Genomic DNA, 15731 nt, shown 5'->3' with positions numbered 1-15731 from the left:
GATGGTTAATTAAGAAAATTATTGGCCTAAGTGGTTAAGAAGTAGTGTAAGTACCTTTGGATACCTTTACTCCTATTCTAAAATATTTAGAGGTTTAATAAAAAATTGACTTTAATATGAAAATAAGCATGTGTATGAATGTAAGGGGATTACCATGGATTAAGTTGTAGAGATAATGAGTCAATGAGATAAATATATGATGAATAAATATGAGATTTATTGTGAAATGAATACGTGTAAACTCTATGTTTGAAAGGTGTTGAAATAAGTCATAAACAAAGTTGAGGTAGAAATGAGTGGTTATGAAATGCCTTATTAACTAATAAAGTATTATGTATATTTTGGTTGCCATAAAGTTACTAATAAGAATGATTTTGGCATATGAAAAGAGTCATAAAATAGGATATTAATGTAGAAATGTGTAAATATGTCACCATGGAAAAATTGGGGGTAAGTTATTTATTAAGTGTTAGAGAGTCCTTCCTAGAGATCCAAGTTTGAACTCATTTCCTTCAATTCTATTATTTTCGATAAAATAGGGTAAAAGTCAGACCCCTGAAATAAATATATACGGTTAAGAAATAAAATGAAGTAAGAAACGAGTTTGAGGCTTAATGCTTAAGAGTTAGAGCATTTATTTTAAGGACTTAGGTTTGCGCATCTCCTTTCCCTTTTAATTTTGTGATTTCGACCGTAACACCCTGAAACATATATATACAATTTAGTATTTAAAACAAACAAGAAATGAGCAACAGACTCAATAGTTAAAGCATCAATACTCTTAGAGAGCCTAGGTTTGAGCCCTTCACCCTTTTTATTTTGGAAATTCAGAAAGTCTCTCGAAGAGAAACAATATGTACAATTCAGTGTCAACATTAAGCAAGAAATAGGCTTCAGGCCTAATGGTTAAAGGGCTGGTATTCACCCAAGTGACTTAGGTTCGAGCCTCCCATCCCCCTTCTTCAAAATTCCAAAAGAATTAGAATTCCACCATTTTTTTCTCTTCTTTTCCTAATTAGATTTTCATATTGTCCCTTTTCAAATCCTAATAGAATTTGCTCTCCATCTTTCTAATTATTCTCTTTTTATTTTCTTTCCCTCTTCTTTACATTATATTTTTCATCTTTCTTATTATTTTTTATTTTTACTTTATTGGATTAAAACATCCTCCATTCGATTGTTCTTTCCATCAGGTTTATCTTTTCCACCAAAAGCATCCTTATTTTTGCCTAGAAATGGTAAATACACATTGTTCCTATGATTCGAGTTAGTAACTCCTCCGTATGAATCTTTAATTTTAATATTTAATTCGATCAATTGATCTATTTGAAATTTTTGCAGCTCTTTTGCAAATCTTTCCACTCTTGAAATCAACCGCTAATTGTGTACATATGTCGGTTGAAGGACTAAATTTAGGTGCATCAGACCAGAATCGAGCGTAAAGAACGTCAATTGGACTCTTGGTGAAAGGTATGTGTTCTTTACCAAGTGAATCAAGGCAAACCATGACTAGGATTAGGGCCACAAGACATGCCACATGGGAGTGTGGACCGCACGACCCCCCACATAGCCATGTGCCTTGCAAACCCTACGCTAGTTCCTGAACCACTAGGCCAAGAACCCTCCACATGCCCTGGCACATGGTCGTGTCTCCTTGTAGGTTAATTTTTACAATTGCCACATAGCCACAGTCTATTACACTGCTTGGCCACACAATCGTGTAACCCCTCCACACAGTCTATAGCTTCTCACACGGCCTAGCTACACAGTCGTGTGACCTTTACTTTGCAGTTTTGCCTAGAACTTTATGATTTGTTCAGTTTAGTCCTTGAATAGTCTCTGAACTGTTTTTAGATTTTTATTTCTCTCATTTGAACCCCTAATAATATGAGTATTAGAATTCATGATCTGAATGATTGAATTATTACTGTATATGCATGACATGTGAATAATATATTCCTTTTGCATCTGTATTACTCATTGAATGTTCAATATGTCTTATGATACCGTTAAATTGAACACATGATAAACATGTATTTTGCTAATATATTGATTTGTTATAAGCATATTAATTGCTACCATATTGATCTATTTTAAGCATATAAATTACTAGCTTATTGATATGTTAGAAGCATATTAATTGCTACTGTATTGATCTGTTATAAGTATATTGATTGCTACCTATTGATTTGCTACAAGCATGTTAATTGCTACCGTATTGATTTATTATAAGCATGTCATATTACATTGCATGGGATGGAATGATATACTTTCAATACAACCAAAGTTCCATTAAATAAAAAATCTAATCTTCAAAGGATTTTTATTTGGAAAAGATCTATTCCATTAAAGTTTATTTGAAGACCTTTTTAAATGGATATTTTAGAGAAATTTTTTATTGTAATTGACCTGACGTCAAAAGTAGTATTTATTTTGGGATATTTTCACACTTAAGGAGCTTGTTTTCTAGGTATTTTAATATTAATTATTGCATTTTCAGTTGTTAGTAGCTCAGTAGTAAATTTAATAAAAAAGTGTTTTTGACACAATTTTTAGTGTTAATGACCTATTAGGTTGACATGGGCCTTAGCTAGGTTTTATTTGTGTATTTATGTGTGCAGGAGGCAAAATTTTAGGTTCAATTGATATAGGAACTTGGGATGAGTGTTGCACAAGCTTCCTGAGCCGTGAAAGCACAAAAAAAGTCCAAAGCCATGAAATGACTGCTATGGTGTGACGAAGAAAGTCTATGGCATGAAACGCACCCTGCTTTGCATTTCACGCCATAGCTTGAATGTAGGTCACAAGAAATGATGACGTTAGCAACTGTATTTTGGCAGATTCTCGTAGATTTTATTTCTTGCTTGCTCCCAAAGTATCAGGGGCATATCAACCATAAAATGCACATATTTTAGCCTATAAATAAGAGGTTTCTGTACACAAATTAGAACATTAATCCATCAAACATAGTTTACTATTTATTTTTCTTTTCTTTTTATGTTCGCTTAGTCAGAACTTTTCTATTCCGATGTGAAGACAATTGCGAGCGGAGATTGCTCTGGATTCACGCTTCAATATATTATCAATGAGCATTTTCTCTATTCTTCTATTCCATTCTTTTATTTATACTCAGTTAACCTTATCAATTAACTGTGGTGTGAATATTAGAATGATTTCTTGTGCTTTATTCATATATTGCATAATTTGTTTATTTAACTAATTAATTAATTAAGTCGGCTAATTAAAAAAAGAATAAGAGTTCATAATAAAATTAGTTCATATAAATTATGTGTTCTTAAACCTTAAGCTTGAAAACCCTAAAAAGTAATCAAATGTTAAACAAAGTCGGGAGACAAGTTTGCCAAGTAAAGGCTGAAAGGTAATACTAGTTAATTAATAGCTAATTCCTATTAAAAACCGAATTCTGAAATTAGTTAATCTTCTTTATATTAATTAGGAATTTAATTGATCATAGGCTAGAGGCTCGCATTGTTGACACTATGAATAGGAAATTTCATTAGGTTAATTTAGGTTTATCTAATTCGTTTAATTACTCTTTTAATTTGGATTCACACTACTATTTCATGACTCGATTAAATCAGTAATTATTTTGTAATTAATTTAATAATAATTTCTCCAACTTACAATCCCTTAGGTACGATCCTCGGAATACTTACTAAGTGTTTCATTGTGAACTTTACTATATTACAATTTGACATGTACGCTTGGAGATACCGCACTTAAATATTTATATTTTTCTTTGCACGATTTTTACTATAAACCATAACACATTTATAGGTAGTCAGTAATTTATTATGTTTCTATAAGCCTTTTAATTCTTACATCAGACAACTTGTTTAAGTGAGATGTGTGAATTAGAAAGCATTTTATTTGTTCAATTAGAAACTGTTTATTTAAGTGTAAAATTGTAAGTAGCGTTTATCAGTTTGCGTCTAAGCTTTTAGGGGGAGAGACTTAGAGGGAAAGTGATCTAGTTTGAAGTATAGGAAGAAAGTTGTATCTTGGTGAGTAAGTTGGACTTAGACCACAACTTGTACTTGTTGTTTATAGTGGATTACTCTATAGAAAAGATCCTACAGATGTAGGAAGTTTTTGAGTGTCCATTTCTATTTTTCTACTGATAGTTACTTCATCTAATTGCAGCTGAATGAATATTTGACAGGAAAAATAAAAGAAATTTAATTTTTCACAAATATATTAAACTAAATTTTGTGATATCAAATAAAGTTATCTCATTTTCATATTTCTCTCATTCAATAACCAAACAATATTACGCTATTCTAAAAGTTAAGAGTTCTAATAAAATGATGCAATTTAGGCCCATTAAGCTATATATTATTCTTTATAAAATCATCTCTAAAGTGTTGGTTAATCAATTAAAGAATATTTTAACACAATACATACAACATAATCAGTGTGCCTTCATTCTAAGTCACATGATTAGTGATAATAGGCCTGTTGCTCATGAATTTTCATGACATTATATTTTTGAATGGGTTTTAATCATCATTGGAATGATATCATTATGAATAGTGTGAAAAATGTATCTTATTTGGATAGGATTAACGGTTCATTGACAGACTTTGTCATATCCCAAAAATCAGGTTAGTAAACTAAATATCAAAATTAGGTTTATAGTAATAAATTAGGTAAAAAATATTAAAATAATAGACAAGATTAAAATTAATGTAGGGAAATTAAGATTAAGTATTAAATTATTAATTAATATAAAACGAATTTTAAATATGAAGCCGATTTTGAAAATAATTGATGAAATAAGTTTTTAAGGACTAATTTGAAAAAGAGTGGAAATCCAAAGTGATTAAAAGAGTAATTGCCCAATTTTTGAAAACTGGTTGGCTATTTAATTACCTAACCGTCACCTTCCCTCCTTCATCTCTTCCATTTGAAATCTCTTTAAAAATCCCAATCTAATTTTTCCTCTCAAATTAACCAAACAACTCAGACTCTCTAACCTCCCACACACCAAAATAACCTTCAATTTCAAAGAAAAACCATGATTTCTCTATCAAATTTGCCATTGTTCTTCTCAAGTTCATACTCAAATTAAATCCATAGTTCATCGTTTTTAACAAATTGAGGTAACATTTTGAATTTTTATGTTCAAGCAAAGCATGTTGTTATTTCAATTTGAGTTTTACTTGATTGTATGGATATTTTAATAGATCTAACATTTTGAAACTAAATTTTGATTAAAAAATGGTGAATCTAGAAATCATAAGTAAACCTACATTTTAAAGTGATTTTTAACTCATTTTTAATTAATTAGAAGATATTTCAACTCAATTTAATAGATCGTTAATGATTTTTTAAGAATCAAACGTTTTCCCTCGATTAAATGTTCATGAGAGCTTGATTTTTTAGAAAATTTAAATCCAAAAAATTAGATAAAAGTGAAGGTTTAGATCTATAATTAAGTGGTATTTAGGATGTTTTAAATCAAATTAGGGACTTTAAAATGAAGATTTGGAAAAGAATATCTTATTTTGGCAAAACTAGTTAATTTTCGGTAGTAATAAGAGAACGTGTAGACTTGCAATTTTTCTATGTTTTGGATGTGAATAAGGTTGTGATTAATGAGTTTGTAATGTGTTTATTATGTATGCAAAGTGTCGAATCAATCAGGAGTGGTTGGAATTGAAGCTTACCTAGTCTTTGGTGTTCAATCGAAAGTAATCTAGTGAGTGGTCGGAATTGCTGCTTGTAGGCACAATTCAATGTGTTATTAGGGAGCCTAGAAACCTATCCTAATTTTCGATTGTAAATCCTAATTTCTAAATGTGCGTATCTCTATTTGATCTATTATCGTTATGCAAATCATGTTTATGAGATGTGACATGTTATGTGAATTATCATGAAATGTGAATGAAAATGTTATGTGATTATGATTGAATATGATATGAGATTGCTGGTATTTATGCACATGATATGAGATCAATATGATATGGCTATTTGAATGTTATGTGTGTAACACCCATAACCCAAATTCGTCGCCAGAATAGGGTTAAAAGGCATTATCGGATATATCGGAACATTTCACATTCATTTCACAAACATCATAGCATTATAAATCATACATCAATACAGAGTCCCTTATATAAGTCAATGAAACCTTAAACATGCTTTAAAAAGGGGTCGGGATTAAACTGAACACATAAAATTTTTTGAAACTTAAACATTTTTCAAAATTATACAGGTCACACGCCCGTGTGAGCAGGTCGTGTCAAAACAGGGCATACATATTGACTTGTCCACACGGCCACATGACACGCCCGTGTGCTAGGCCGTGTGAAAATTAGGGAGGCTACTGACTTGAATCACACGACCAGTCATATGCTCGTGTGTCTAGCCCGTGGTCGAAACTAACTTGGCCACACAGCCTAGCACATGCCCGTATGTGCGACCATGTGGTCTGCCCAGGCCCATTTCAAAATGGCCCTCGAGCAACACAGCTGAGACAAACCCCGTGTCCCTACTCGTGTGGGCAAAATTTAGGCCATTTACAAGGCCAATATGCCACCCTTTTGAGGGTCCTCCTTACAAGTAACATTCAAGCATCAAATACATCATATTTCTAACCAATTTCAACCACAAAATATTCATCATTCATATCATATGTTCATCAACTAAATTCATTCCCATTATCCAAACTAAAACATGTAACACCCCTTACCCGTACCCGAGATCGGAACCAGGTACGAGGCGTTACCAGACATGTACTCGAACATTTTTGGGTAATACGGGTTATAAAATTTTGTTCCAATTTGAAACCATTTAAACAACATCTTAGTGTCCCTATTATAGGCCTACGAGCCCCAAATCATGAAAAGGGTTCGGGAATAAACTGAGAACTTGAGAAAGTTCTCAGAAAATTTTCTAGGTTAAGCCTTACACGCCCGTGTGGAGGTAATGAACACGCCCTTATGCTTTGGGACACACCCGTGTTGAATTTCTAAAAATTATATTCCATTTCGAACCTATAAGGGATTTCACACGGCCAAGCACACGCCCTTGTCCTTCCCACGGCCTAGACACGGCCTTATGGTCGTTCGTGTGCAAAAACTCGAGCATTCTGTTTATGACGTCAGCTTGCATTTAGGGGCACACGGCCAAGACACACGCCCGTTTGCTAGTCCATGCCCTCCACACGGTTGAGACACATGGCCGTGTCTCTACCCGTGTGTTTACTACCATGAATTCTGGCTTAAAAGTTTTAGGTGCAGGGGACACATGACCATACCACACGCCCATGGGGCGATCTGTGTGTCACACACGGCCTAGACACAAGCTCGTGTGTCTACCCGTGTGGACCTTGTTAGGCTATTTTTCAAGCCTTTGGTCACCCTCTATCAACCCCATACTCTTATAGGTTCCCATAATACATAACAAAGCCTAATTATACATCTTAAATGACCTTGATAAACCTCATTGCATGTAAACCTCATCTCATCGGTGTTACACATGCTAGGTTATTCCCTTTGTATTAAGGATTTCTATGCCTTAAAATACTTTTAAGATTGGCTCAGTATTATTACTCATTACCAATTATGACTTAGTCATCCCGTGTGATTTGGTCACATTACATGTATGGAAATGTGGTAGGCCATATTTCATCCTCACTAGCACAATTGAACATAAACATGCACAAATTTGTAGGTCATAACCTACATCAAAATGAGCCAATTCCCATGGCCATATACAAGTGAACATGTATACCTTTACAAGCCTTCATATTGGCAAATCAAATGACACATATAACAAAATAAACAAAAGCCCTATACATGCCATTGAACAAAATAAAAGTATCTATATACCAAAGTTGGACAAGATGATAGTGTGTTGAAACTCTGATCGTTTTCCAATCTTTACGAGTCCTCGAGCTCTGTAAGACAGGGAAAAGAGAGGGGTAAGCATTTACATGCTTAGTAAGCCCGAATAACTGAAAACTAAACTTACTGATTAATTAGCATGCAACCATATTAGGCAATAAGACCAACAAGCATGGAATGGTTTCCCTATCACATGCACTCAATCAACAAGATAGTCACATAACAATGCACCATATAACTTGTCTATGATGAGCTCATCATTCAACGTTTTCATTTTTATATCTCATATTAATCCCGTTGAATTTCCTGGAAATCTCGATGGATTACCCATTTACCGTCAAGTCATAAGAGCGATCATCTCATGTACGCACTCCTGCGAACCTCACATCTTACGGTGGGATTACCAGTCCAGGCTAAATCCCTCGTAATATCAACTTATAAGGTAATGTCAGAATTACCAGTCCAGGCTAAATCCCTTATAGCGACAAACACCCTTAATGAGCTTGGATCTGAATTACCAATCCAGGCTAAATTCAGACCCTAATCGGATTACTCGTCCGGGCTAAATCCACAATGCACACATATTCTTCGGGAGGCTCCATCACTCAAGGAACACCCGTTCGAGCCAGATCCTTTCTATATTTGAGATCAACGGATTACCCGTCTGGGCTAAATCCTTTCTGCAACACATGCAGGATCTCAAGTCACATGTAAATCATCGTTTACCCATCGAACTTCCTTTTTAACCTCAACTGCGACATTTATCATCATGTCATTATTAATAACACATTTCATGGATTTTCATGCCATCATCAAATACAATATTCATACATTCATAAAACATGCAATTAGGTATATTATGAGTTTACGTTAAGTTATTCAAACTTACCTGGTATTCATCTCGGTTTCGCGTTTCGGTTATTCCGAAACCTTTCGTTTTATTTGATCAACCTACGAAATTTGTTCCACGGGGTCTATAACAATAAAAATGAATCATTAATACATCAAATTATTCCTTTCGAGTCTAAATTTCACCCCAGACAAAATGACCATTTTGCCCCTAATTTTTCACATTTTTACGATTTAGTCCCTAGACTCGTATAATGAAATGCATGCAATTTATACCTTACTAAAGCCTAGCCAAATATTCTTTCCTCTTATGGTAGCCCACATTTTTCCATTATTTCTCATCTTTCTACCCATTTTAACAAATTTTACAAAATGGTCCTTAAAGCCATTTCCATGAAAAATCACTTAGTAAAAGTTGTTTACCATCCTTTAAATTTTCATATTCCTCCATAAACCATCAAAGTACAAGTGACTCATACATGGGTAAATTTCTAAACATGAACCCTAGAATGAAATATGGGTAGGAATAGAGAGAGTAAGTTATCGGGATTTCAAAAATACAAAAATATTAAAAACGGGGCTTGGGAGCACTTACTATTGAGCTTGAAAATGTTGAAAACCCTAGCTATGGAGGGCTTGAGAATTTTGGCTAGATGAGGGAGAAGAATGGCTGATTTTTGCCTTCATTTTCCCATTTTATTTCATTAATTAGCTAAATGACCAAAATGCCTTTAAGCCCTTTCTTTAAAATTTCATCCATATATGACCATTTTTGTTCAAAAGCTTAGAAATTGGGCAAATTTCTATTTAAGACCTTCTAATTAATAATATAAAGCAATTTCATACAAATTTCTTCTAGAATCCAAGTTTTTCAATTTATTCGATTTGGTCCTTATTTTCCAATTGGACACCTTACTCATAAAATTTCTTCATGAAACTTTAACACATGCATATTCTCATATTCTAAACCTCATAATAATCATAAAAGAAATATTTCAAAGTCAGATTTGTGGTCCCGAAACCACTGTTCCAACTAGGCCCTATTTTAGGATGTTACATTTCTCCCCCCTTAGGGACTTTTGTCCTTGAAAGTCTTACCAGTAAACAGGTTTGGATATTGGCTTCTCATGGTTTCTTCCAGCTCCCATGTAGTCTCTTCCACGCCTTGTCGATGCCATAAGATTTTTACCAAAGCCACATCTTTATTTCTTAGCTTTCTAACCTCACGAGCCAAAATCTTAACCGGTTCTTCACCATAAGTCATGTCCAGTCTAATTCCAATATCTGTCGGTGAAATCACATGAGAGGGGTCTGATCGATATCATCTTAACATAGATGCATGAAACACGTCGTGAATCTTTTCCAGTTCGGGTGGCAATGCCAAACGATAGGCTAATGGTCCAACTCTTTCAGTGATCTTATACGGTCCGATAAATTGCGGACTCAGTTTTCCCTTCCGGCAAAATCTCAACACCTTTTTCCATAGAGATACTTTCAAGAATACTCTATCTCCAACTTGGAACTCAATCTCTTTTCTTTACAGGTCAGCATATGACTTTTTTCTATTCGATGCCGCTTTTAAACAGTCACGTATCACTTTAACCTTTTCTTCAGTTTCCTTAATTAGATCAACTTCATGAATCTAACTCTCTTTGAGTTCCGTCCAATACAATGCAGTTCGACACTTCCTTCCATACAAAGCCTCATAAGGCGCCATATTCAAACTCGTTTGAAAACTGTTGTTGTAGATGAATTCTACCAATGGCAGGTATTTTGCCCATCTACCCTAAAATTCGAGGATGCAACATCGCAACATGTCCTCAAGAATCTGAATCGCGAGTGAAAAGCGGTACTAAAGCTTAACTTTGTACCCAAGGCTTCTTGTAAGCTTCTTGTAACTTTGTACCCAAGGCTTCTTGTAACTTGTCAAGTGAATAATCTGTCCTTACTGGAATAAAATGAGCCGACTTTGTCAACTTATCCACCATAACCCATATAGCATCTTTCTTTTTCAGGGTTAATGGTAATCCTGTCACAAAGTCTATAGTAACTCTGTCCCACTTCCATTCGGGGACCATTATAGGTTGTAACAAACCTGAAGGTACTTGATGTTTAGCTTTGGCTTGCTGACATATCAAGCATTTCGATACAAATCTAGAGATATCTCTTTTCATGCCGTCCCACCAGTACATTTTCTTCAAATCATTGTACATCTTGATACTTCCCGGGTGAATAAACAAATGGCTATCATGTACTTCTTACAAAATTCCCTGAATAATTTCATCGTTCCTCGGTACACAAACTCTGTCTCTGAACATTAAACATCCATCAGGACCAATCTAAAAGTCTGATTCAATGTTCGACTCACATTGAGTTCTTTTAGCTTGCAGGTCATTATCATTAGTCTGAGCATCATAAATTTCCTGAAGAAATGTCGGCCTAGCCCTTAGCTTTGCCAAAACTGAACCATCATCAAACAATGCCAATCGAGTGCCCATGGCCATCAGTGCAAACAAGGATTTTCTGCTTAACGCGTCGGCGACCACATTCACCTTTCTAGGGTGGTAATCAATGATCAGCTCATAGTCTTTAACTAATTCTAACCATCTCTGCTGCCTCAGATTTAATTCTTTTTGAGTCAGAAAATACTTCAAACTCTTGTGCTCTGTGAATATACGACAAGTCTCACCATATAAGTAATGCCTCTAGATTTTCAAGGCAAAAACAATGGCGGCAAGCTCTAAGTCGTGCATTGGAAAATTCTTCTCGTGTGGCTTCAACTGCCGTGAAGCATAGGCTATCACCTTTCCATCATGCATAAGTACACAACCCAGTCCATTTAGGGATGCATCATTGTAAACCAAAAAGCTTCTAACCTCAGTTACATTTTTAGGTAGTTTCCATTCAACGACAGCAGAGATATTACTTGGATCAACTCGAATGCCTTCACTTGAAACAATATGATCCCAAAACCCTACCTCTTAGAGCCAAAACTCACTCTTGCTACACTTAGCATAAAATTGCTTTCCTCGTAAGGTCTGCAACATAGTTCTCAGATGCTTCGCATGGTCTGTCTCATCCTTGGAATAAATCAAAATATCGTCAATGAATACAACGATGAACTTGTCCAAGTATGGCCGAAATATCCTATTCATTAGGTCCATGAATACGGCCGGTGCATTCGTTAACCCAAACAGCATGACAAGAAATTCATAGTGGCCATACCTCATTCTGAAAGCTGTCTTAGGCACGTCCGATTCCTTGACTCACAACTAATAGTAGCTGGATCTCAGGTCTATCTTAGAGAATACAGTGGCTCCCCTCATCTAGTCGAACAAATTATCAATCCTTGGCAAAGGATACTTATTCTTGATAGTTACCTTATTCAGTTGTCGATAATCTATACATAGCCTCATTGAATCATCTTTCTTCTTTACAAATAATATGGGAGCACCCCAAGGCGAAAAACTCGGCCTTGCAAAACCTTTATTCGTCAGCTCTTGCAACTGTGCTTTTAAATCTTTCAGCTCAGTTGGTGCCATCCTATATGGAGCAATAGAAATAGGACCTATTCCTGACCCCAGTTCAATACCAAACTCTATCTCTCTTTTAGGAGGTAATCCGGGTAATTCCTCTGAGAGCACGTCTTGATATTCACATACTATTGGTACGGACTCAATCTTCAAATTAGTTTCCTCAGTGTTTAGAACCAAAGCAAGGTAGGCTTCGTACCCTTTTCTCATATATCTTCGAGCCATCATTGAGGTAATTACAACCGACAGTGTACCCAATTCTCTCGAATCAACCCCAGAACCTCACCATCTGGGCACTTCAATACAACATACTTGTTACTACAGTTTACAATTACATCATGCAGGGCTAACCAATCCATACCAAGTATTACATCAAACTTATCAAATGACAATAACATAAGAATAGCCGGAAAGCAATGACCTTGAATCATCAAAGGACAATTCTTACAGACTTTATCAACCAGGACTGACTTGCCTAATGGGTTCGACACTCTGATAATAAATTCCTTAGGTTCAATAGATATATTCGTACTAGACACCAATCTTATAAAAATGTATGAATGCGTCAATCCCGGATCAATTAAGGCAACAACACAAATATTAAAAATAGAAAAGGTACCCGTGATGACGTCAGGAGCTGAGGCTTCCTTTCGAGCGCGTATTGCATATGTTTTTACTGGGGCTCGAGCCTCTGATTTTGCAGTGTCTTTAGCCACAACTCGATTTCCACTAGCACTTCTAGGATACTTTGGAGGTCTACCTCGTGGAATAGGAGCACTCAACTTTGGGCCTACTTCCACCTCTTTATCGGTTCGCTCAAGACAGTATTTGAGGAAGTGGTCAAGAGAACCACATTTGTAGCATTCACCGTTTTTCATTCGGCACTCTCCGAAGTGAAATTTATTGCAGCTTTTGTACTTCAGCTTTTGATCATCTACACTCCCCACACTAGTCACCATCGGGGAGGAGGACTTCTGGTTACGTCGTTTGGAACTTCTCGCTCTACCTAAATATCCTACCGATGAAGTGGAGCGTTCATGTTGACTCATTGATTTCATTGTGGGAAATGAGAGCGTCTTACCGCTGAATCTCTTTCAAAAAACTCGAGCTTCTCTCTTTGCTTGTTTCCTTTCATTATTGAGCTCCTCGACCTTCTTAGCCCGATCAGCTAATGTAGCAAACTCTCGTATCTCAAGGATCCCAATCAATAACTTGATTTTGTTATTTAGACCTTCCTCAAAGTGTTTACACATTTCTGACTCTGTTTGGACCCATTCAGTTGCACACTGACTTAGTCTCACAAATTCCCTTTCGTATTCTGATACCGTCTTATTTCTTTGTTTGAGTTCCAGGAACTCCTTCCGCTTCAAATCCAAGAACCTTTGACTGATGTAATTCTTCTTCAACTCTGCCTGAAAAAATTCCCAAGTGAGGTTTTCCTTTGGTACCACTGAAGATACAGTCTTCCATTAGTGGTATGCAGTATCCTTTAGAAGAGATATAACACACTTTAAACACTGCTCAGGTGTGCACGATAATTTATCTAATACTCGTGTAGTATTCTCGAGCCAAAACTCGATTGTTCAACATCATCATCAATCTTAGCTCTAAATTCCTCAGCCCCATACTTTTTAAGCTTGTCTACAGGGGCTTTACCAATTCTTACAGGTGCCATACCTCGTGGAAATTCCTCATCAGGTTGGTTAGGGGGCGGGGGAGGTCGTGGTATGTTGGGGCAATTTCTCAAATAATTCCCAAACCAGTCGTCCATCATGTCAAAGAAGGTGGTTCTGGCCTCTTCTCGGCCTTCAGACATAGGTCTTCTACTACTAGTAGAAACGACTCGTTGTACAGAAGCTGGAGCATGACTCTCGGCTCCCTCAGACTTATCTTATGCTTCATTGGAAGACATTTACTAAATTTAAAGACAATTAAATAGTTAGCAGATGTCACACTATCAACGTTCGTATAACGGCATGTTTAGCTAAACTCAATACTTTTTACTGTAGTTCTAGAACTGACTAAATCATAGCTCTGATACCACTAAATGTAACACTTCTTATCTGTACCCGAGATTGGAACCAAGTACGGGGTGTTACCAGACATGTACTCAAACATTTTCGGGTAATACGGGTTATAAAATTTTGTTCTAATTTGAAACCATTCAAACAACGTCTTAGTGTCCTTATTATGGGCCTACAAGGCCCAAATCATACATTGAAAAGGGTTCGGGACTAAACCGAGAACTTGAGAATATTTTTAGAAAATTTTCTAGGTTAAGCCTCACACGCCCATGTGGAGGCAAGGCACGTGCCCGTGTGCTTTGGGACACTCCCGTGTCCTACACCCATGTCGAATTTCTAAAAATTATTTTTCATTTCGAACCTACAGGGGATTTTACACGGCCAAGCACATGCCCGTGTCCTTCCCACGGCCTAGACACAGCCTTATGGTCGTTCGTGTGCAAAAACTCGAGCATTCTGTTTGTGACGTCAGCATATATTTAGGGGCACGCCGGCAAGACACACGATTGAGACACAAGGCCGTGTCTCTACCCGTGTGTTTACTACCATGCATTCTGACATAAAATTTTTAGGTGCAGGGGACACACGACCAAACCACACGGCCTAGACACAAGCTCGTGTGTCCTCTTGTGTGGACCTTGTTAGGCTATTTTTCAAGCCTTTGGTCACTCTCTATCAAACCGATACTCTTATAGGTTCCCATAATACATAAGAAGGCCTAATTATACATCTTGAATGACCTTGATAAACCTCATTGCATGTAAACCTCATCTCATCAGTTTTCACATGCTAGGTTATTCCCTTTGTATTAAGGATTTCTATGACTTAAAATACTTTTAAGATTGGCTCATTATTATTACTCATTGCCAATTATGACCTATCCATCCTATGTGATTTGGTCACATTACATGTATGGAAATGTGGTAGGCCATATTTCATCCTCACTAGCACAATATAACATAAACATGCACAGATTTGTAGGTCATAACCTATATCAAAATGAGCCAATTCCCATGGCCATATACAAGTGAACATGTATACCTTTACAAGCCTTCATATTGGCAAATCAAATGACACATACAACAAAATAAACAAAAGCCCTATACATGCCATTAAACAAAATAAAAGTATCTATATACCAAAGCTGGATAAGATGATAGTGTGTTGAATCTCTGACCGTTTTCCAATCTTTACAAGTCCTCGAGCTCTGTAAGACAAGGAAAAGAAAGGGGTAAACATTTACATACTTAGTAAGCCCGAATAACTGGAAACTAAACTTACCGATTAATTAGCATGCAACCATATTAAGCAATAAGACCAACAAGCACAGAATGGTTTCCCTATCACATTCACTCAATCAAAAAGATTGTCACATAACAATGCACCATGTAACTTGTCTAAGATGAGCTCATCATTCAACGTTTTCATTTTTATATCTCATGTTAATCGCGTTG

Source organism: Gossypium hirsutum, chromosome A06 (assembly GCF_007990345.1).
Source record: "Gossypium hirsutum isolate 1008001.06 chromosome A06, Gossypium_hirsutum_v2.1, whole genome shotgun sequence".
Lineage (NCBI taxonomy): Eukaryota > Viridiplantae > Streptophyta > Magnoliopsida > Malvales > Malvaceae > Gossypium > Gossypium hirsutum.
The sequence above is the reverse complement of the archived record's forward strand: the minus strand, read 5'-3'. Positions refer to the sequence as shown.